General features: G+C 44.0%; 1 protein-coding gene across 1 annotated transcript in view; it reads left to right on the top strand.

Moving 5' to 3' along the window:
- The first annotated feature begins 4,614 nt into the window (after positions 1–4,614).
- PDGFRB (platelet derived growth factor receptor beta) overlaps positions 4,615–22,747 on the top strand; it is a 181,495-nt gene continuing 163,362 nt past the window's right edge. Inside the window, exon 1 of the mRNA XM_040345012.1 lies at positions 4,615–5,132. The gene's annotated coding sequence lies outside the window, so the exon portion shown is untranslated. The remainder of the gene's footprint in view (positions 5,133–22,747) is intronic.

The raw sequence follows: 22,747 nt of genomic DNA, 5'->3' as shown, positions 1-22,747 counted from the left end.
TTCCCCTGCTGTAGCAAATTGGATCATGCTCCGCTGGGGTTTTTTGCCTTCCTCTGGATCAACTGTGGGTATGAAGTTGGGTGTATAGGATTTTACTGTGTTTTTTTATTTTGTTTTTTGTGGTTGAACTGGATGGACTTGTGTCTTTTTTCAACCTGACTAACTATGTAACTATGTAACATATCTCCGCTGCAAATTTGCACAGGAGCCCTGTACATATTTTGGTCAGTTTCAGGTCCGAATTAAGTCAACAATTCGGGCTGAAATCAGACCTTGAATGATGAACTAGGACCCCTGCTGGTAGCCGCATGGGGCAATGGTGTGAACCCAGCCTCAACTTGGCACATTAAGCCTTACTCATTAACGGTTCAAATCTCAGCCAGTTCCTGCTAAACCGTGTATGGCCGGCTTTGTTCAATTCCATGCAATAGGTTGATCAATGTTAAAATTGTACTATTATACTAATGTTATATGTTCACTTTACAGATGTATGTATGCTTTAGATAACATTCAGCCTATGAAGAAGAACCTAGGGGTCTGAAACATGTCAGGCGTCATCTTCTACAGCTACGCGCAACAGCCCTTCATTCCAGAGGGCATTTATATTCATGCCTGTATTTTTGTACTGCATTGATTTTATTCTTCTACTGTATAGACTACTAAATGTTTTCAATAAACAATACTTTTTAAATACTCACCTGGTCTGTCCTAAAAATCCTGAGGGGTTATGCTGTGCCTATGAGCACTAGGTTTGTCTTTTTTCATTCATTGGATTGGCCAGACCAGGCCATGCACACACTGTCAATGTCATGTTACATGATATTATTTTTATTATGTACTGTCTCTTTAATGTCTATCTAGTTTGTCTCTTGTGGCATTCCGTAGTTTCCATGCTGCTTAGTCTCCTCCCCCTCTTTTCTGTATCAGTCATTTTAATGCTGTAATTCATCTGACCTGTGTGTATCCTCTATACCTGCATGGAAGAATCGTTCTTTTACCTGTTGTAACTTACATTCTACGGATCATACGACGAATAAACATTGCCAGATCTTCTTTCATGTGAGTTGTGACTGAGTAAGCTATCTGGAAAAGTGATTTGGTATGGATAATCTCTTCAGGGCAATGAGCTCCATGTGCTACTGAAAAACCACATTCATAGCCTTTGCAGCCGATTCAGAATAGTCAATCTTCTATCCTTTAGTATATGTATGGCCGGTGTTCTGCCGATATGGTTCCTCCTATCGATATGGTTTCCCCCTTGACTGCGCAGGCGCAATCCGAGCCAACAGAAATCACCGAACCTGATCAGCTGCTTTGAGGTGTAGCCGCCCCTCAGTTGTTATTGCCACAGGTCCAGGGCGACGTGGACCTCGCTGTAAGTGGCCAGTTGGCCTCACGTCCTCGCCTCGCTCGCTCTGCCTCCTGGCTCTTTTTTTTAACATGCTCCAAGTCCATGGGGATTGTAAGGAATGAGCCCGTATACCGTTCGAGCCGCGCATGCGCCGTGTACACCTGAAGAACAGCTGAGCAGGTCCGGAGATTTCCGCGGGCTTCGTCTGCGCCTGTGCAGTCGAGGCCGGACCGTATCCGATAGGGGAACTAGCTCGACAAAACACCAGCTTTGGTCATAATGGTCACCAAGTGAGGTAATGGGAGGGAGTCTACCCAGCAGGGGTGCAGACAGTAATAAAAGGGTGAAAACAAAACATCCTCCACCAGCGATTCAGGGACTTGCTGTACTCCTTCCTTAAAGGAGCACTAAAGGCAAACATTTTTAAAAATAAAAATAAAAAATGTTATACCTACCTCCACTGTGCAGCTCGTTTTGCTCAGAGTGTCCCCAAATCCTGTCTTCTGGGGTCCCTCGGCGGCTGTCTCGGCTCCTCCTCGCAAAAGCTTTCCACCTTCATGCGAGCAAGCTCACGTGGTGGAAAGCTTTTGCGAGCAAGCTCCCGTGATACAGCGGCGGGCATAGCCACCGACTGTATCGCTCGGCGCCCCAATGGCTGCGCTGCTATCAATCCGTCCAGCCTAGCCAATCAATGGCCAGGCTGGGAACCGAAGAGGATCACGTGGACGCGCGCGGGAATTTCGAGGGGTCAGGTAAGTAGAACGGGGGTTCCGGGGGCGGTACCGTCGGATGTTTTTTCACCTTAATGCATAGGATGCATTAAGGTGAAAAAACATTTACCTTTACAACCCCTTTAAGGTGACAGATAGAAGTCTGAGCTATAATATGGAAACACCTTTACCCGAGCACTCCAACACAGTGGTGTTTGGAGTTGGGCACTGTATGTATTTAAAAACAGAAAAAAATATTGCGCATACCAAAATAAGCAAAATGTGTAGCAGCTGCGTCTCAAAAATGTCATACAACATCAAACAAATACATAGGAAAAAAGGAGTCGCGCTAGATAATATAAAAAGATATATGTATTTGTCTACAGCAGGGTCTCAAACTGGTGGCCCTCCAGCTGTTGCGAAACTACAAGTCCCATGAGGCATTGCAAGGATGAGCCTTACAAGCATGACTCCCACAGGCAGAGACATGATGGGACTTGTAGTTTCACAACAGCTGGAGGGCCGCCAGTTTGAGACCTTTGGTCTACAGCAGGGGTCTCCAAACTGCAGCCCGAGGGCCAGATGTGCCCCTTTGCTAGCCTTTATCCGGCCCTCAGGGCTTTATTCCTCCCACTGATATGAGGCACTATTCTTCCCACTGACTCCAACAAGGGGGCACTGATACCAATGATGAGATACAATTACTTCTACTAATAGGGGCATTGCTCCTTATCCTACTGATGGCAAACTATAAGGCCATATTAATTCTCACCAATGCTGGGCCCGAGGCATTTTCTACCCTGCTGGCCACAATCCAGCCCTCCTAAAGGCTGAAGAACAATAAACTGGCCCCTTTGTTTGAAAAGTTTGGAGACCCCTGGTCTCAGTGCCGGCCCAAGACATTGTGCTGCCTGGGACCAAGAATGAAACGCTGCCCCCCCCCCCCAGAAAAAAAATCACGCCAACCAAAAGGCCCCCCACATTCATTATTTTATATCATGATAACTAAATGGGACCCGTCATGGCTCTATACATGTATAAAGGAGTATAAAGAGGACCTGTCATTGCTCTATACATGTATATAGGACTATAAAGAGTACTTGACATGGCTCTATACATGTATAAAGGAGTATAAAGAGGACCTGTCATTGCTCTATACATGTATATAGGACTATAAAGAGGACCTGTCATTGCTCTATACATGTATAAAGGAGTATAAAGAGGACCTGTCATTGCTCTATACATGTATATAGGACTATAAAGAGTACTTGACATGGCTCTATACATGTATAAAGGAGTATAACGAGGGCCTGTCATGGCTCTATAGATGTATAAAGAGAACCTGTCATGGCTCTATACATGTATAAAGAAGTATAAAGAGGACCTGTCATGGCTCTATACATGCATATAGAGTACCTGTCGAGACTCTTTACATGTAAAGGAATATAAAGAGGACCTGCCATGGCTCTATAAATGTATTTAGAAGTATAAAGAGGACCTGTCATGGCTCTATACATGTATAAAGGAGTATAACGAGGGCCTGTCATGGCTCTATAGATGTATAAAGAGGACCTGTCATGGCTCTATACATGTATATAGAGGACCTGTCGAGACTCTTTACATGTAAAGGAATATAAAGAGGACCTGCCATGGCTCTATAAATGTATTTAGGAGTATAAAGAGGACCTGTCGTGGCTCTATACATGTATAAAGGAGTATAACGAGGGCCTGTCATGGCTCTATAGATGTATAAAGATGGCCTGTCATGGCTCTGTACATGCATATAGGCGTATAAAAGGACCTGCCATGGCTCTATACATGAATCCAGGAGTATAAAGGGACCTGTGAATTGCCGGCGGCCACAATGCCTTTTGCGCAAACTAATTGTACGCTAATTGTGTTTTTTTTTGGTACCAAAAATATGTAGAAGAATACATATTGGCCTAAACTGAAGAAAATTGTTTATTTTTCTAAATTTTGGGGATATTTATTATAGCAAAAAGTAAAAAAATATATATATTTATAGCACAAAAAAAAAAAACGGCAGAGGTGATCAAATATCACCAAAATAAAGCTCTATTTGTGGGAAAAAAAGGACATCAATTTTATTTGGTAGCGGAGCTGGCGGAACGGGCTGGCGGGCATCAGTATGCTGCCCCCCTAAAAGTGCTGCTGGTACCACCCGGTCCCATCATAGGGCCGGCCCTGCCTGGTCTACAGTAATAACGACCTGACAAGGGTTCTTACCCTTTTCCATACTATCCATAACTTAAAAAAGAAATGCTTGGTTTGTACCCACACATGCTACCCAAAACTGAAATGTTAGCTTAAAGTAGACTGAGCCCTAACTAAAGAATACAATACCCACCACGGGTCAGCTGGTATCATCAGTAATAATACTAACTGCCTCTAATGAAACCATGAGTCAGCAGCTGGCAGCACTCATGGATTTTATAAACATCTCCTCATATCCTGAGACAAAAAAAATGGAGAAAAAAAAAAAAGACAGGGAAAAATCAGGGAGAATTGAAAACAGATTCAGTCACACTCACACAGAGGGGATAGCAAGGGGTGGGGAGGGACAGCACCAAAAAAAAAAGAAGCAGGAATAGGAACAGGGCTGGAGAAGAGCTGAAGTCAGACAGTACGGCTGAGGAGGCACAACTGTTTTCTTTGTCAGCTTCTTCAGATTTTCCAATCATTTTCAGCTGCCGACAAATCACGGCACGGTAACTTTTAAGGAAGACAAAAACTTTTTTGCTGTTCAATTTCAATTCTGGATCAAAACAAAAAGTAAAAAAAAGCGTCTGAACTCTAAGATGCTGCTTTGGTATGCTCTTCAACCCTTCCGCAAGACCTTTTCTGTTACCATCCTGGCAAAGTGATCCACTGTTTTCCTTCTCTGCCTCTTCCTGGATCTCTCTCTCCGTTCAATCCAGTGGAAAAGTTTGTGAAACATTCCAGCCTGTGAAGAAATTCACTCCTAAACCTCAGCGGAGAAAGTCAGACGAGACAAGGAAGAGACGGGAACGCGCTTGTCCCACAACGGGATATAAAGAAAAGCCGTCAAGGTAAGTCACGCTGTGAAGACTGTAGGATACGTCTCTGAACGCTGTTTGACAGAACGCACATAACTTGGCACAGCTAGCACTGACATCATGAAAATGAAATGGAAAGTTAACGATGCAAGGAGTTTGCATGTTCTCCCTGTGTTTGTGTGGGTTTTCTCCAGGTACTCTGGTTTCCTCCCGCAATCCAAAAACATGCTTAATTGCTTTTTGCCTAAATCGGCTCCGGTATGTTTGTGTATGTATGCATGAGAGACAAGGGACCTTAGATTGTAAGCTCCTTGAGAGCAGGGACTGATGTGAAAGTACACTATGGGCCAGATTCTTGTAGATCGGCGTTAAACTATGCGGCCGTAACGTATCTTGTTTACGTTACGCGGCCGCAAGTTTTACGGGCAAGTGCTTGATTCACAAAGCACTTGCCTGTAAAGTTGCGGCGGCGTAGTGTAAATTCTCCGGCGCAAGCCCGCCTAATTCAAATGATCCAGGTAGGGGGCGTGGATCATTTAAATTAGGCGCGTTCCCGCGCCGATCGTACTGCGCATGCGCGTCCCTAAAATTTTCCCGACGTGCATTGCGCTAAATGACGTCGCAAGGACGTCTTTGGTTTCGACGTTAACGTAAATGGCGTCCAGCGCCATTCACGGACGACTTACGCAAACAACGTACTTTTTAAAATTTAGACACGGGAAAGACAGCCGTACTTAACATTGGTTGCCCCTCATATAGCAGGGGCAACTTTACGCGTCGCAAAAGCTACGGAAACGTCGTAAATTCACTGCGTCGACCGCGCGTACGTTCGGGAATCTCGCGTAAATAGCTAATTTGCATAGACGGGGAAAACGACGTCGGCGACACCTAGCGGCGGGAAAAAAAATGCATCTAAGATCTGACAGCGTAAGAGCCTTACGCCTGTCAGATCTAATGGATATCTATGCGTAACTGATTCTAAGAATCAGTCGCATAGATACGCCGGGCCAGATTAGGACTTACGACGGCGCAAATGGCGTTGCGCCGTCGTAAGCCCTTTAAGAATCTGGTCCTATGTTTAAATTGACAGCACTTTATAAATACCTACAAAAATAATGCTAAGATTTAATAATAGTAAAAAAATAATAGTAAATAATAATAAATATAGTAAATAATACATATCAGGGCCAATTCACACCAGTGCGTTGATGTGTTTGTTAACCCTTACAGACCACTTAAGCCCTGCACACACGATCGGTTTGTTCGATGAAAACAGACCGATGGACTGTTTTCATCGGATAAACCGATTGTCTGTGGGCCCCATCTGTCTTTTTTCCATCAGTGTTAAAAAATAGAACATGTTTTACATTTTTCCGATGGCTAAAAAAGCGATAGAAGAATCGACTGTGTGGAACTCCATCAGAGAAAAATCCACGCATGCTCAGAATTAAGTCGACGCATGCTCGGAAGCATTGAACTTCATTTTTTTTCGGCTCGTCGTAGTGTTTTACGTCACTGCGTTTTGGCATGGTCGGAATTTAGTCTGATGGTGTGTAGGCAAGACTGATGAAAGTCAGCTTCATCGGATATCCATTGGATTAGATTCCATCAGATATCCGATCGTGTGTACGAGGCTTTAGACTTACAGGTGAGCCTAGATTAAGGCTTACCTGTCGGTGCAAGAAATATCTTTTAAACCTACACGGTTTAGGAGATATTTCCAAAAGACATGCACCGATGTCTACGGCGCATGATCCGTAGACAACGGCACGCAGGTGCACTGAGCGTACCGTTACTAACGGCGATCGGCCAAATCACAGCGCCTGGAGCCGCGATATGAGGAAGACACTCAGGGAAATATGGCGGCGATGAAGGAGAGGAACGAGCACCGCTGCGGGGGCTTCGATCTCAGATAAGTAATACATAATAAGCTAGTATGCTATTCAGGGGTTTTTTTTATATATATATATTTTTTTTTTTCAAAATTCTTTATTTATACACAACAATTTTTATTTTTTTAAATATTTTTTTAAGGGGGTTTACTTCCTCTTTAAACGCAGATCAACGGAAGGACATCTGAAAAACAATCATTTCTAACGTGTCCTATTTACACAATAACTCTGCCATTGCATGTCCAACGGACATCAAAATGTATGCCAACCGGCGTCAGTGCGCCTCACATGTACATGCATTTTCCATACATTTTAGCGCAAGTTAGTGTGAATTGGCTCTAAGTAAAAATGAATACCTGTGAAAATAATGATAATAATAATAAATATTAAAGAAATAATCATAATAATAGTAAATAATAATAATAATAATCAGAACAGCGCTGAATAGAACTGACAGTATTGAGTACTGATTTTTAACTTCAGAGGTCTTAAAACGGTTGTATGACCCGCTTTGTAATTTTTACCTACAAGTAGGCCTATAATAAAGCTTACCTATACGTAAATTGAATATCTCCTAAACTTGCACTGTTTAGGAGATATTCATTCTGCATGCAGACGCTGATGCCAGCGGCGCATGCGCTCTGAAGGTTTCAGCGTATCGTGCTGGAACTTCTTGCCGAAATAGAGGGCTCCCACATGCGGGAGTGACATCATCATGGTTCCGGCCACTCACAGCGCCGGAGCCTGCAAACCCAGAAGAAACGCCGGGGAAGCATGTCAGCCCTCTCAACGGTGACTGGCGTCACTGCGGGGGCTTCGTTCTAAGGCCCCGTACACACGGTTGGACAAAACCGATGAGAATGAACCGAAGTTCAGTTTCATCGGACCAAACCGACCGTGTGTATAGGCCATCGGTCTGTTTTCCTTCGGTCCAAAATTTTAAAACATGCTTCAAAACCGAACCGATGGACCGCTGCCCCATCGCACCAAACCGATGGTTAGTACAGAAAAGCATCGGTTCAAAACCCGCGCATGCTCAGAATCAAGTCGACGCATGCTTGGAAGCATTGAACTTCGTTTTTTTCAGCACGTCGTGTGTTTTACGTCACCGCGTTCTGACCCGATCAGATTTTGAACTGATGGTGTGTACACACATCAGACCATCAGGCCCCTTCAGCGGTAAACCGATGAAAGCGGTCCGTCGGACCATTCTCACCGGTTTTGTCCGACCGTGTGTACAAGGCCTTAGGTAGGTATTTCATGTGCTAGTGTGAGATGTATACTAGCACATTATGCCATTATCTTCCAGTTTTATTGGGGGGGGGGGGTTCTCCAGGGTTTGCTACCACTTTAAGACATCCATATATGGATCGAAATTCAACCTGTTCAGCAGGGACCTGCCGAATTTCGATCCATCTATGGGCAGGCTGGTTGTATAGAAGGCAATCTCTTCATTGACTTCTGTACAACCAGCTTGTTGGAAAACTTCCATGCTGCTGACTATAACCAGTGGTGCTGATGAGTGTATTCTGACAGCGGAGAAGCCCCCCCTGCTGTCAGGATACAATAGCTCTGCAGGAGGGGTTCTCCAATCCCTCACTGGTTGATCAAAATAAAAAGAATCATGTTTGGCCTTACTCCAGATTAGTATGATGTTTTGTTTGTAAAATTCGGATTGTATGTAAAGACAAATTTCACAACTTTCTGGCAAATGCAAATGTATTTTTTTTTTTATTCAAATGCCTGAATGTCTGACGAGGCAAACCGATAGCCCACTAGGGGAGAGAACGTAGTGGAATGTTTACAACTCTGGGCAGAAGGAGTTCTATTTAAAAAGCCAGCTGATGTCTTATGAAATTGATATTGGCGGATAACTCCACCTCTATATATAAGATAGGGATCTGAAGAAACTGGCGACATAGACAAATATCATCGGAAAAATCTGTCTGTATGACTGCCATGTTTCTGGTTGTATTTTGTCAGACCAACGTGTTATTTATTCGTATCTTAATCCCTTGACACCGACCATACGCAAATATGCGTTCATGGAGCTGCAGGCATCACCCCGGTAGCGTTTTTTTAGAGCCAGCGGTTGGCTTTTTAGTAATAGCAACCGATGCGGCTTAAAGCCGCTCGGCTGTTATTCTAAAGGATGTCCCTTCCGGTTTACTCGGCTGACAATGGCGCAGATTTTTTTTTTTTAAAAACGACAGTATTCTGGCGATCTGAATACCTTTACGTGCAAAGGAGGAATTTTGGGTCTTTTAGACCCCCGACCCCTATATAAAGAGTACCTGTCACTGCCTATTACTGTCACAAGGGATGTTTACATTCCTTGTGACAGCAATAAAAGTGATCAGATTATTATTATTTTTTTTAAAAGGAAAATGTTAAAATAAATGAATAAATAGAAAAAATAAATAAAATTTAAGCGTCCCTATCCCCTGCAAATGTAAATGGTATTCAAATCACACATTATTCTAGCAAAAGACCTCCTCTGTAACTCTAACCTGGTAACCGTTCCATTTTTTTAAAGTGTCGCATATAGAGATTTTTAGGTACCGTAGTTTGTCTCCATTCTATGAGTGTGCGCTATTTCAAAGCATGTGGCACTTACCTGCAAACGAAGCCCGCGATGTCCCTGCTGGTGGCCGCATCCATCTTCACCCCTCTTTCTTCCGGGGCAGTGGACTCTGGCTCTGTTACTGGCCGGAGTCGCGTGACGACACTCCCGCACACATTGACGGTCATGGTACGGACCCTATAGAAATGTCCGATGACGTTGGCGCAAGCATAAATGGTAAATATCTCCTAAACTGTGCAGGTTTAGGAAATATTTCCAGTACCTACATGTAAGCCTTATTATAGGCTTAAGTAAAAGTGGTATGTAAGGTTTTACAACCACTTTAAGCTGACCACACACTTCTCAATCAGCCTATGAAATCTCTAGATACCGCCTGAAAAACTCCTGCCCGAGGGCTTTCACACTGAGGCGATGCACTGGTGGGACCACTCCAAAAGTCCTGCCAGCAGCATCTTTGGAGTGGTGAGAGGAGCAGTGTGTTTACCGCTCCTTCCCATTGAAAGAAATGGGAAACCGCGCTAATACCGCCGGAAATGCGCCTCTGCAGAAGCGCATTGCCGGCGGTATTAGTCCTTTTTTGTCCGTTAGCGTTGGTTAATACCGCACTGCTAGCGGCCGAATACTGCCGCAATTCCGTGGCAATTCAGACGGTATAGCCCCGCTAAATATAGCGGCGCTATACCGCCACCGCACATCCCACCCCAGTGTGAAAGGGGCCTAAGATTCAACCACAACCATATAATTTGAGGGCCTGCCTATATCTTCTATTAACATTATATATAATCAGAAAGATCTCATAATTACAAACTCTGGCAGATTTACATTGCTCATGTAATACAACCAATAAGGGCGCCAAACAAAGTCTTAGAAATCCAAAACCATTTACTGATTCCACACAAAAAAAACAACAGGCATTAAATCTGTGCCAGGAATTTTGTTTCAGACACTGGTACATAACACTCAATGGCTGGATTTCTGTATATCTCTTGCCACAGTTTTGATTGTTCAGGAACTTAGTTTTGAGTCCATGAAACTTTTTGCTATATTGTTCACGTCCCGATGAAGGGGCATATTTGGCCCCTGAAACACGTTGGAAGCCTGTTGCTTATTTGTGGAATAATTAAAAGGCTTTGGATCCCTAAGACTTTGTTTAAGTGCTCTTATTGGTTCATTTAAGTGGGGATTTTTCCACCCAAGGTGCCCCCGACCTCTCAGAAGCTCTCTGTTTGAATCCCTGAAACTTTTGGATATATTGTTCAAACTCGATGAAGGGGAATGTTTGGCCCTTGAAACACGTTGGAAGCCTGTTGCTTTTTTGTGGAATAATTAAAAGGCTTTGGATCCTTAGGACTTTGTTTTGGTGCTCTTATTGGTTATTTTAAGTGGGGATTTTTCCACCCAAGGTGACCCCGATCTCTCAGAAGCTCTCTCTGTTTTATGAAAGAGCTGGCAAAACCAAGCCATCTGGCTCAATTAATGGCTGTTTTCCACTGACCAAAATCTGTGTCTAGCTTTTTTTTTTCATACTAATTTAGGAAGGCCAGACATTATGCAATTGTCTTTCCTTCGACCACAGGTTGAAGGAAAGAAAATTACTTGGTTTTCCCATCAACACAGTCAGTGTTGATGGGTAATACTTCCCACAGCACTATTGTGTTCTGCCGGCAAGAAGTGCAGGGAGCTTTCCCCACCAGCAGAATATAATGCCAATGGACGTGATTGGGTGTAAAACCCAACAGGCTGGTTGTACTAAAGTCAATTGATGCATGGGACTTCAGTATAACCAGTATGCCCATAGACAGATCAAAAATTGGCTGATTCCTGCTGAACCGGGACTTTGTATATTATACACAGGACTATGTGAGTTCTGCCGTTTACCCTCTTATAGCCATTTATGTCTATGGACAGCTGTATACAGCAGTGCTACTTCACCTTTTCCCAACCTGAGCTCTGCTATACAGTGGACTGATAACAAATCAAATTCACAAACTTACAATGTTAAAAAATGAACACAGAGCTGCATAAAAGCGGTAGTAAATCACAGCAGCTAAAAAAAAAAAAAAGGGCCCCAGGCAAAGTCATATTGTGCTAGTATGCAGCACATACTAGCACATTATGAGAGACTTAGCTGAAAACGAAGCCCCCCACGGCACGCTGTCACCGCTGTAGGCACTTCTATCTTCACCCTTCTGGGATTTGCTGGTGTGAATGGGCGAGCCACGATATACGTAATACGTCATACTTACCTGCTCTGTGTAGTGGTTTTGCACAGAGCAGCCCAGCCACACTTAGTGGAGGGAGATTTTTGCAGCATTCTGCCAAGTACAGAATCACAGTACAGGCATACCCCACTTTAAGTACACTCACTTTACATACACTCGCGAGTAAGGACATACCCGCGAGTGTATGTAAAGTGCCTTACAAGTACTGTACAGACATTTTGCAGCCGCAGTAGAAGGAGCTAAAGCTCAGAGAGCATAGCCTGCCCTGTTCCAGTGTGCCCCTGACACCCCCAATACAGCCCCTGAGACCTCAACTACAGCTCCTGACCCCCCACTACACCCTAGAAGTGAAAAAATATATTGTTTCACTTTAAGTACATTTTCGTTTTACATACATGCTCTGGTCCCATTGTGTACTTAAAAGTGGGGTATGCCTGTATATATAAAAAAAATAAAATGCAAAGTGGTAGGAGGGAAGCTTCAGAATGGCAAAAAAAAATTATTAACATTTTTGTGAGCAGACTGCAGCTTCTCTTTAAAGCGGAGTTCCCACTGTTTAATTTGTTATTGTTTTCATGAATATCGTTTTTTTTTATTGACCATGGCGATATTACTCACATTTTACATATTGATCGCCGCTCAATTGTTGATTTCACAAACAAATATAACTTTTACTATGCCTTGCTGGCATTTTCCATATTCCACCATCTTCCGGGGAAACAGTGCAGCTGAGCGACCAGCATGCACCGCCCGTTCTCGCGCATGCGCAGTATCAACGGCTCACGGCGCCGTACACTTCAGACATTGCCATCACAACGGGCGGCAGCGTTTGAAGTGCCCGCCCCATTGTGATGGCAACAAAGACCCCAGCGCTGCCCACTGACTCCTGGGAAATGATGACACACATCTCCCAGGAGCACCAGGGAGCACGGAGCGCAGAGGGCAATGACGTCAGGCGCCACAGAGAGGAAGTGGCAGAATACACAGGACAACATAGCAACAGTGCTGAAGGGGTGAGTAAAAAATAAAATAAAATTTTCCAAACGTTTTTTGCTGATGCTGCATAATGCTGTTGATTTATGCAAAGTTTTTTTTTTTTTGGGTGGAACTCCATTTTAAGTTAATCTATACTTGTATTAAGAACTTCTTCCAAATCTTGACTGGAGTAACCCTGCAAAACAATGAACGGTTTGCATAAATTGATGATTCTTTATAAATATCTATAATAAATAAATATATAATAACATTAGTAAGTAGTATCCTGTATACAGAAATTGATGGTTCTATATAAACATCTATAACAAATAAATACAGTATATAATAATAATATTAGTAGGTAGTATCCTGTATACAGAACAAGGACTAACAATTTGGATAGGTTACAGTACTAGAGATAGTCAGTCTGCCACTTTTAGACGTTAATCTTTGCAAGCCCAGAAGTGACAATGACAAACAGCGTGCCTCACAGCCTGGGAAAATGATGTCAATTAGTGCTGACAAAAGGCCTGCAAATAGTTTTTTTTAAATAGCACGGAAAGCCTATTGCTGTTAAATGTGGGTTTGTTTGTTTCATAAATTGGGCTGGTTGTATCCAAGCAACTGTTGTCTCAGCTCCCTTTGCTATCTGGAATGGTCACTTGTGTTCGGGGTGAAAAGGACACCTGTGCAAGCACTAAATACCATCGGAGAGCGACAAAGTGCTTCCATGGCTTTCCCGAAAACGGTTCCCACCCCTGACCCCACACTTAGAGAGGGAGTGCGCTGTTTATGGGTCCATCTTGGGGAGGAAAATGTAATGCTTCCAGCTGGGAAGAAAGATGGCAGTATTGTTTTCTGTGTGAATTACACAAGTTCTACAACTGCAGGTCCTCTGTCAGTGACCCACCTACTCCTCCTGTCACTAGACAACCATTCCAATCAAGGTTTGTTTGGAGGGGGTCCTTCACATCACTTTTTGTGTCTCTTTACACCTTTTCACCCTTGCAATTTATTTCTGGTGACAATTGAAGATCGCTAGAAGGCAAAGAAACTCATCTGATTTCATTGCGTTGTTCCATCGCTGCCCAGATCAGCATGGCATTGCTCTTAGGCCCCGTACAGACGACCGAACATGTATGCTGAAACTGGTCCGCGGGCCAGTTTCAGCAGACATGTTCGGTCGTGTGTAGGCCCGAGCGTGCAGGATTCCAGCAAACATTTGCCCGCCGGGTTTTTTCCCAGCGGGCAAATATTTCTGGACTTGTTTTAAAACAGCCCGCTGGAATCCTGCCCGCTCGGACATGTTCGGTCGTCTGTACAGACCTACCGTACATGTCCGAGCGCCCGCCATCCCTTGCATGCGTCGAATGACTTTGACGCATGCGTGGAAGCATTTAACTGGCAGGGCCGCCCACGTCGCCGCGTCATCGTCACGGCGACGGCGCGGACACGCCCCGCGTATTGTTTACGCGCGGATTTCTGTATGATGGTTAGTACAGCCATCGTACAGAAATCCCCAGGCAGACATGTACGGTGAAAACGGTCCGCGGACCGGTTTCATCGTACATGTTTGCCCGTGTGTATGCGGCATAAGGCTGCATTTACACCTGAGCGTTTTGTCGCCTGAAGCCTGAAGCTATAAAACGCTAGAGGGGAATCGGGCAGATTTGGGCGTTTTTGAACGTTTGTATTAGGGTTGTCCCGATACCACTTTTTTAGGACCGAGTACAAGTACCGATAATTTTTTTCAAGTACTTGCCGATACCGAATACCGATACTTTTTTTTAAATGTGTCCCCAAATGCAGCCATGTCCCCCCACAAATGCAGCCATGTCCCCCACATATGCAGCCATGTCCCCCCACATATGCAGCCATGTCCCCCCACATATGCAGCAATGTCCCCCCACATATGCAGCAATGTCCCCCCACATATGCAGCAATGTCCCCCCACATATGCAGCCATGTCCCCCCACATATGCAGCCATGTCCCCCCACATATGCAGCAATGTCCCCCCACATATGCAGCCATGTCCCCCCACATATGCAGCCATGTCCCCCCACATATGCAGCAATGTCCCCCCACATATGCAGCCATGTCCCCCATATATGCAGCCATGTATCGGATGAGGCATCGGGGGCATTTGCGGGAGTACAAGTTCTCCCGCAAATACTCGGTATCGGTCCCGATACCGATACTGGTATCGGGACAACCCTAGTTTGTATTCCCATAGAAACTAATGGAAACGCTCGATTCAAGCGTCTAGCGCGACAACAAGCGTTTCTACGGGCGTTTTGTCGCCTTAATCTGTTCTGTGAAATAGAACATTCACCCAGGAAGAAGATCAACAAAATCTACAAACATAGCAACAAGTGATGAAAGAGATGATCATTTTTCCTATTGGCTAAAATAAAAAACGACGAAGTTCAAAAACGTTGGACAACGCTGTATGCAAACGCGCGAATACGTGTGAATACGTGCAACAAAACGTGTGACAAACGTCCGAAAACGCTACGCTCAGGTGTGAATGCGGCCTAACTGGGAAGAGAGACATGAGTTTTGCGTTCATTTTGCAAGTTGCATGAGTACAACATAACTTTTTTGTAGCGTAAAGCCTTGTATACACAATGAGATTATCAGAGCGATCGTCCGATAATCTGATCGTTAGTACACAGATTTCAAAGCCGATTATGACAGTTTATACGAAAATATCAGAAGGAACACATTTTTTTCTCATACGATAACAGAACAAATGATTTTCGTGTAATTATTATAGCGTGACCAAGAACACGCATGCTCAGAAAGGAAAGGATATATGACAATACAATATAATACATCACTTCCGAAGTTGTATTATTTTTAATGAGAATTCTCGTAACTTTTAGTAACCTATTAATTTTTGATATGAGACTAGCATGCAAAAAATCAAACAAAAAAATGTTCATTGTGTGTTTTGGGCTTTACACAGGGGCGGACTGACAATTTATGGGGCCCCTGGGCAATAGGATATTATGGGGCCCCCAGGCAATAGATTATGGGGCCACACAGTACTGTATACACACATACAGTATACATATACAGTATAGACACACAGTATACATACACACACAGAATACACATACACACACTGAGAAGGTACTGGAGAGGCGGGGCAGCTATAATCTTGAGATTTTTAGACCAAAAGGATGTCGGTAAGGGACATTTCGGGGACAGATGTAAAAAAACACAGATTTTTACATACTGTCCCTGGTTTTACTGAGGCTGGCAACCCTGATGGGGGCCCCCTAGTGGCAAGGGGCCCTCAGGCAGTGCCCGAGTGCCCGAATGGTCAGTCCGCCCCTGCCTTTACACCTATGCCACACTTGCAACTTATTGCTGGATTCAAGATTGCTAGAAGGCAAAGAAACGACTAATCTGTTTCCATTGTGTCGCTCCTTTGCTGACCAAATCCTCCAGGCATTGCTCTCAGCAAGGAAGCGATTCATAGAGAGGGAGTTTTCTGGATTCCTTTACCAGCAGGTGACAACTGTAAAGTTTTGTATTTCCCATCACCATCTTTCTCAGCAACAGTGGTCACCAGGACCATATATAAATATATTATCTTAACCGCTTGCCGACCAGCCGACGTCATTATACCGAGGCAGGTTGGCATGGCTGTGCGAGTCGCCGTAGGTGTACAATAGCTTCTTTAAGAGCATTAGGGGGCATGCGCGCACCGCTGGAGACGCCCGCGGCACGACGCCGGAGCCGATACGCAGCCATCTGTGATCACTCCACAGAGAGCCAGAACAGGGATCTGTGTATGTAAACAAATAGATCCCCATTCTAACAGGGCAGTAGAGAGAGATCTGCTGTTCCTAGTGATCAGTAACTCTCTTCTCCTCCAGTCAGTCCCATCCCCCCACAGTTATAAACACCTCCTTAGGGAACTTTTAACCTCTTGATTGCCCCCTAGTGTTAACCCCTTCCCTACCAGTGACATGTATACAGTAATCAGTGGCTATTTCTGTACTATAAGCAGATAGAAAGCAGAGGATTAACCCCTTAGGTTCCACAGTGAGTACAAAAAGCATGCTTTAATGCAGTGGTCATCAACCCTGTCCTCAGGGCCCAATAACAGGCCAGGATTGTAAGATAACTGAAATACATCACAGGTGATATCATTTGCTGCCCGGTGATTGCAGTATTCTAGTCTGCATCTCCCCAAGGTAATACATAAAAACTGGCCTGTTAGTGGGCCCTGAGCCCAGGGTTGATGACCACTGCTTTACTGCATATCCAGACCGATTTTACTGTTGTGGGTTTAGTAACACTTTAACTTTAGAACAACTTTGAGTTGAAGATTTTTTGACAGGATCTCTAAATTAAAGCAAGGATAATAACTTCTATCAACAGCTGGCTTATTTCAGCACAGCTGAAATTGCTGTATGTGTGAATAGGGCAACTACAGCTCCATCTGCTGGCTGAAGAGAAGGCTGCACAACATTAAGCTGCAACATATCACCTTTTCCAACTAAAAAAAATATTTTTAAATGTGTACTTTAACCCTGACCATAATTAGTAAGTAAATAAAAAAAATATGTTCATTTATATGTCATGTAAAAGAAGTCAGTTGCTGAACATCAATGTATGTGATTCAGTTTATTGCAGTCACAGAGCAAGAATGACGTCCTATTCAGAAAAATCTGATTCCTGGAATCTTGGAGTTCCCCTGCCTTTTCCATCCCTTATATGAGCCAAAGCAATAATTATTTAAAGGTTGCATCTGTGGAATAGACACTCATCTGGATCTGAACGCTTTCAACAGATATTTCTCAAACAGCTTTTTTATAAAACAAGAGGAAAAATAGTTCAGAGCTAAAAAATGTACATAAACTGGATTTATAGTCTACTGTTACAAAAACAGTGGGATTGATTTACTAAAACTGGTGCACTCAGAATCTGGTGCAGCTGTACATGGTAGCCAATCATCTTCTAACTTCAACTTGTTCACTTGCGGTTTGCAAATAAAACCTGGAAGCTGATTGTTTTTTTATGCAGAAGTGAGCCTGATTTTGCACTCTCCAGTTTTAGTAAATGAACCCCAATGTGTTTTAGCAGACATCTTTAACGTGCATCTTAACGTGTATCCAAAGTGAAGACCAATGGAGAAGCATCACTTTCACACTAGCATGTATTTCTGATTTAGACTACAGAATACCTCCTCCCCTGCTGATCTCCATACCATGTGGAACTGGGCAGGACTGATACCATCGCTCTAAGGCCTCGTACAGACGAGGGGACAGTCCGCTGAAAACGGTCCGCCGGACCGTTTTCAGCGGACATGTCCCCTCAGAGATTTCTGTCTGATGGTTGTACACACCATCAGACAGAAATCCGCGCGGACAGACAGCGCGGTGACGTGTCCGTGCCGTCGCCGCGACGATGACGCAGCGACGTGCGCGACACTGGAAGGTAAATGCTTCCACGCATGAGTCAAAGTGATTCGACGCATGCGAGGGATGGCGGCCGCTCGGACATGTACGGTGAGTCTGTACAGACGACCGAACATGTCCGACGGACAGGATTCCAGCGGACATGTTTCTTAGCATGCTAAGAAACATGTGTCCGCTCGAAAATGGTCGGGTGGACAAATGTCCGCTGGAAACCTGTTCGCTCGGCCGTACAGACGACCGAACATGTCTGCTGAAACTGGTCCGCGGACCAGTTTCAGCAGACATGTTCGGTCGTCTGTACGAGGCCTAATACAATAGAGACAAACAGCACAGAAAGTTAGGCGCTCATTGGATTTCTGCCAGGTCAATATTTGTATTTCTTTTTTTACCTATTGAACAGATAAAATGAAATGCTTTTAGTTGTATTTTTAACTGACAAAAAGTTCATCTTTAGGGTTCACATACATTTTAATACAATTTTTACATTTTAATGAGCATTTTGCTGCTTCTTAAAAATTACCCCAAAACAAATTCTAAACACAACAAAGTGCACATTAGGAACAAGTGCAAAAATACACCAATTTTTATGATGCTATAGTATAAATATAGGCATGATAGTTATCACCAAAGCGCCAATGACCAAAGTGCTTGCTTAAATAGATACCTAGGTTCCTAGGTTCTCCCATGGTAATAGAAGAGGGTCTCACTCTGCCTAAAAGATTTTTTTCATGAACTGCACATTGTGGAGAATGTAATAATTTGTAAAGACCTGACACGCTATAAAGAAAAAATCACTTTTGAGAATTCCAGTAGAACAGTTTCTTAGACGTCGGCTGTTGATACAACCTCACAATTCCCATCTGCAAAGCTTTATGGTGGACTTGTACCATTTGTACATAATGTAATATTATTGAAGTTATAAAGCAGGGGTGCCCAACCAGTGGCCTGGGGGCCACATGTGGGATGGCTGGTTGGCAAGCCCAGATTGCAGGTTACCAACCTGCCATACCAGAGCATCAGTGTTGTGAATGAAGCCGGCGGTAGAGGAAGCAAGTGGTTTTTCAGAAAGTGCACCACACCTGCAGGATATAATAGATGTCTATGGCAAGGTGCAGCTAAGGCCCCATGCACACGAGACGCTATTACAAACGCCTCTAATCTCAGCTTTTCAAAGGCAAAAACCGGCATTTAAAACGCCCGTTTTTGCCGCGAATTGCGCGGCGTTTTGCCGCGATTTGCGGCGTCTTACCGCGATTTGCGGCTGTCAGCGTTTATCCCCAAAACACTGTAGACCCTCCCCAAGCTCAGAATCAAACTATTTGTGCCGTGTTTTGCCGCGTTTAGCGGCGTTTTGCCGCGTTTAGTGGCGTTTTGCCGCGATTTGCGTCTATAACGCAAAAGCTGAAAGCTTCTGAACCCAAAATTTTGGGTTTGGAAAAACGGCCCTAAACCCAACTGCTTTTAAACGCCAAAAAACGTGATCGTGTGCATGGACACATAGGATAACATTAAATGTGTTCAGGGGCAGTTGAAAAAAATGCCCAAATGCCTCTGAACTCGAGTTTAGCAGCGGCTCGTGTGCATGGGGCCTAACTAGCGGGAAAACCACAGGTGTAGGTAGACTGCAGACCGTCAGTGTAAAAGCAGCCTTGGCCCCGTTCACACGATCGGTCTGACCCAATTGGACCCTCCATTCACCTCTATGGAGTGGCAGACGTAAACAGACTGTTGTCTGTTTTCATCCGCCTACCTCTAAACCGATCTGCTAAAAAAAACAGAAGTGGATCCGTCCCCTTCCATCTGATTGGATCAGATGGCACATAGAGTAGATTGGGCTGTGTGTGTCTGCTTTGCATATTCAGACTGGACACAGACTTGTTATCTGCCCACCTTGCTCATTGTGGCCCGCGACTGGTTACTAAGTCGCTTAAGTGGCCCTCGGCCTTCAAAGGGTTGGGCACCCCTGTTATAAAGGTTTTTTGCCCTAAATGAAATTCTTGTTTCCTTGGAAGAATCAATATATCTAGCAATTATACTATAAATAATTTTCTTACCCATTCTGTCAGTAAAATCACATGTATTGGGTGAAGACAACCTCATTAGTCCGTAATGAAGTATTAGACTGGTACCTTTTTTCGGTTTTGGGAAAAGTAGGTTTGATCTTCTGCCAGGCCTTTTTTCCCATCTATGAGACTTCTATGAGAACACCCCCACAAACACCTTTGAATTTATGGCTCCTCTTTCCTGTAGTGCATTTTCTGTATTTTTTTTCTATAGAATTCCTTAGGGACAGAGACCTGGTTGTCATAGCCATGAATGATATGTAATCTTTGCCATTTTCTTTTTTGGGGGGCAGAGTCCAGCACACAGTAAGGTTCACCTTACTCCATCGTCCTGTGATCTTCCTGTCCACTGATTCCAGTTGTGATGACTAGTCCCCCAAAGTCACTCTGCCTGTTGGTCTCAACTAGTCCTGTTGCCTTCCAATGTCATCAGGTCTGCACTGTAACTAAGGGGAGATGGCTGCTGATAGGAGAGCATCCCTGTGCTGGAGAGTGAGAGACCATTGGTTGTCATGGGACCATGGCGTTATAAGAGAGTTGCTGTGCGCTAACCTGTCCTCTAGAAAACAAAGCAATCATTTCACCATCAACAGGGATGGGGCAATTTTTTTTTTTATTCTTTATTTAAGAAAAAGGAGCATACGAAAATACAGAGACACACGCTAATGCGTTTTACGGTAAATTAGATCCTCCCCATACATTAAAACATATACAACACGAAAAAGAGGAGAAATCTGTCATCATAGGGGAGGCCCATTAAATGTCAAGGGAACGTGAGTCATCCATATCCCACATGACCATTTTTGCGGCAACGGCCGTTTTAAAGAAGTTGAAATTAGAGCCTGGCACAGACTTGCTCTAATGGCTTGGAAAATGCCGGCTTTGCGGAGAGGTAAAGAAAAAGAGAAAGACAGGTAAAGTGGGGAGCATGGGGTAGAGGAAGGAAAGAAAAGAAAAAATAAAGTAAGATAAAAACGGGGGGGGGGGGGTTTACCGTCATCCAGTCGCTCCCACTCCACTTGGGAAATTTCTCGTTGAGGCTCCTCTCCGTGGCTACCAAGTCCTCCATTGCGTCGATATCCGCCACCCTTTTCAACCAACCGGCCACCGAGGGAGGCTGGGTCTGCTTCCAATGCAGGGAAATGCAGCTTCTGGGGACATTGGTAAATCCTGGTCTGTGAATTTCTGAACAATGTGGTGTACCTCTGCCCAAAAGGGCTGTACGATGCGGCAAGACCAAAAGACATGATGGGGCAATTTTAATAATTTTCATGTACCTGGCTTTAATGAAGTATAGAAAATCAAGCATGTAATAACATCTCTCCACATAAATGGGTAAACTATGGCTGGGTCCGGCCACTCAAGCTATCTGCAGCTAAACTGCTTCTATGACTTTATATTATTTTTATTTAAAAAATTGTTGCTTTCTCGCAACCATGGCAATTTGGGTATAATCTCTACACCGTATGTGTACAGAACATTCTTGGAAGTCTCATTTCCTGGTAGTTGGTGGTCTGTTTTTTACTAAGAAGTCTGTAAAAAGCTTGAATTCAGATTTCAGACGTTCACTGCAAGAGGAGCTTATTTTCCGTGACATGCTCTCAATGGGGGAGATTTACTAAAACTAGTGCACACGGAATCTGGTGAAGCTGTGCATTGTATCCACCACTCAGCTATTAATACTGCTCTAATGGTCACTAATGACAGCCCCCCACTTAGCAGTAGCTATTAAATGTGCATGGTAAGCCAAGCATCAGTTGCTTTAGAAGAGGAGCAAGTTTGATAACATCCTTGCATTGTACATAGTGCACTTGGAGAGATTTGTTATTTTTTTTTAACAAAAATGGAGTGTCACTTTAAGCCAGTCTGCTTGATATTTTATATTTGGCTAGAAATAAGCATGCGTGGCCCAATCACATCCAGATTTCTGTCAAACATAGCCTTTTTGCTAATTTTTGTCCATATTGGAAACATCTGGCCACTCAGCACTCGCCTGTCATGATTAGGCTGGACAGGATAGGAACTGTTATGCTGTAATAGTTTATAGTTACAGTATTTGGATCATGTGTTTACCACCGATATATTCTCATCAGTTGTTCTCAACGAAGGTCTCATTCATACGGGAGCTGAGTCCCGTGTAGACCATGGATAGCCTGTGTGTTTATGCAGCTTGAGACACCAGGTACTGCATGCCTGAATGAATAAAGCGCATAGAGAAGATGTCTTGCTAATAGGATTATGGGAAGATGAAACCCCATGACAAGTGCTGCAACAAGACATTAGTGCTGAACAGTGCATCACCATGCTTTGGCAATAGTGCAGTTACCAATTCGATTTGGGGCTTTTTCACACTGGTGGAGTTCGCCAGCAGGTTCACCTGCTCAGTGGGGGATCTGTATGCTGATCCCCGCTGAGCAGGCAGATGACAGATCCGTGTCCGCTCCACTAATGCAGAACGGACACGGCCCGTTCTTTG

The sequence above is a fragment of the Rana temporaria genome, chromosome 3 (genome assembly GCF_905171775.1).
Source record: "Rana temporaria chromosome 3, aRanTem1.1, whole genome shotgun sequence".
Classification (NCBI taxonomy): Eukaryota; Metazoa; Chordata; class Amphibia; order Anura; family Ranidae; genus Rana; species Rana temporaria.
The sequence above is the reverse complement of the archived record's forward strand: the minus strand, read 5'-3'. Positions and strand labels throughout refer to the sequence as shown.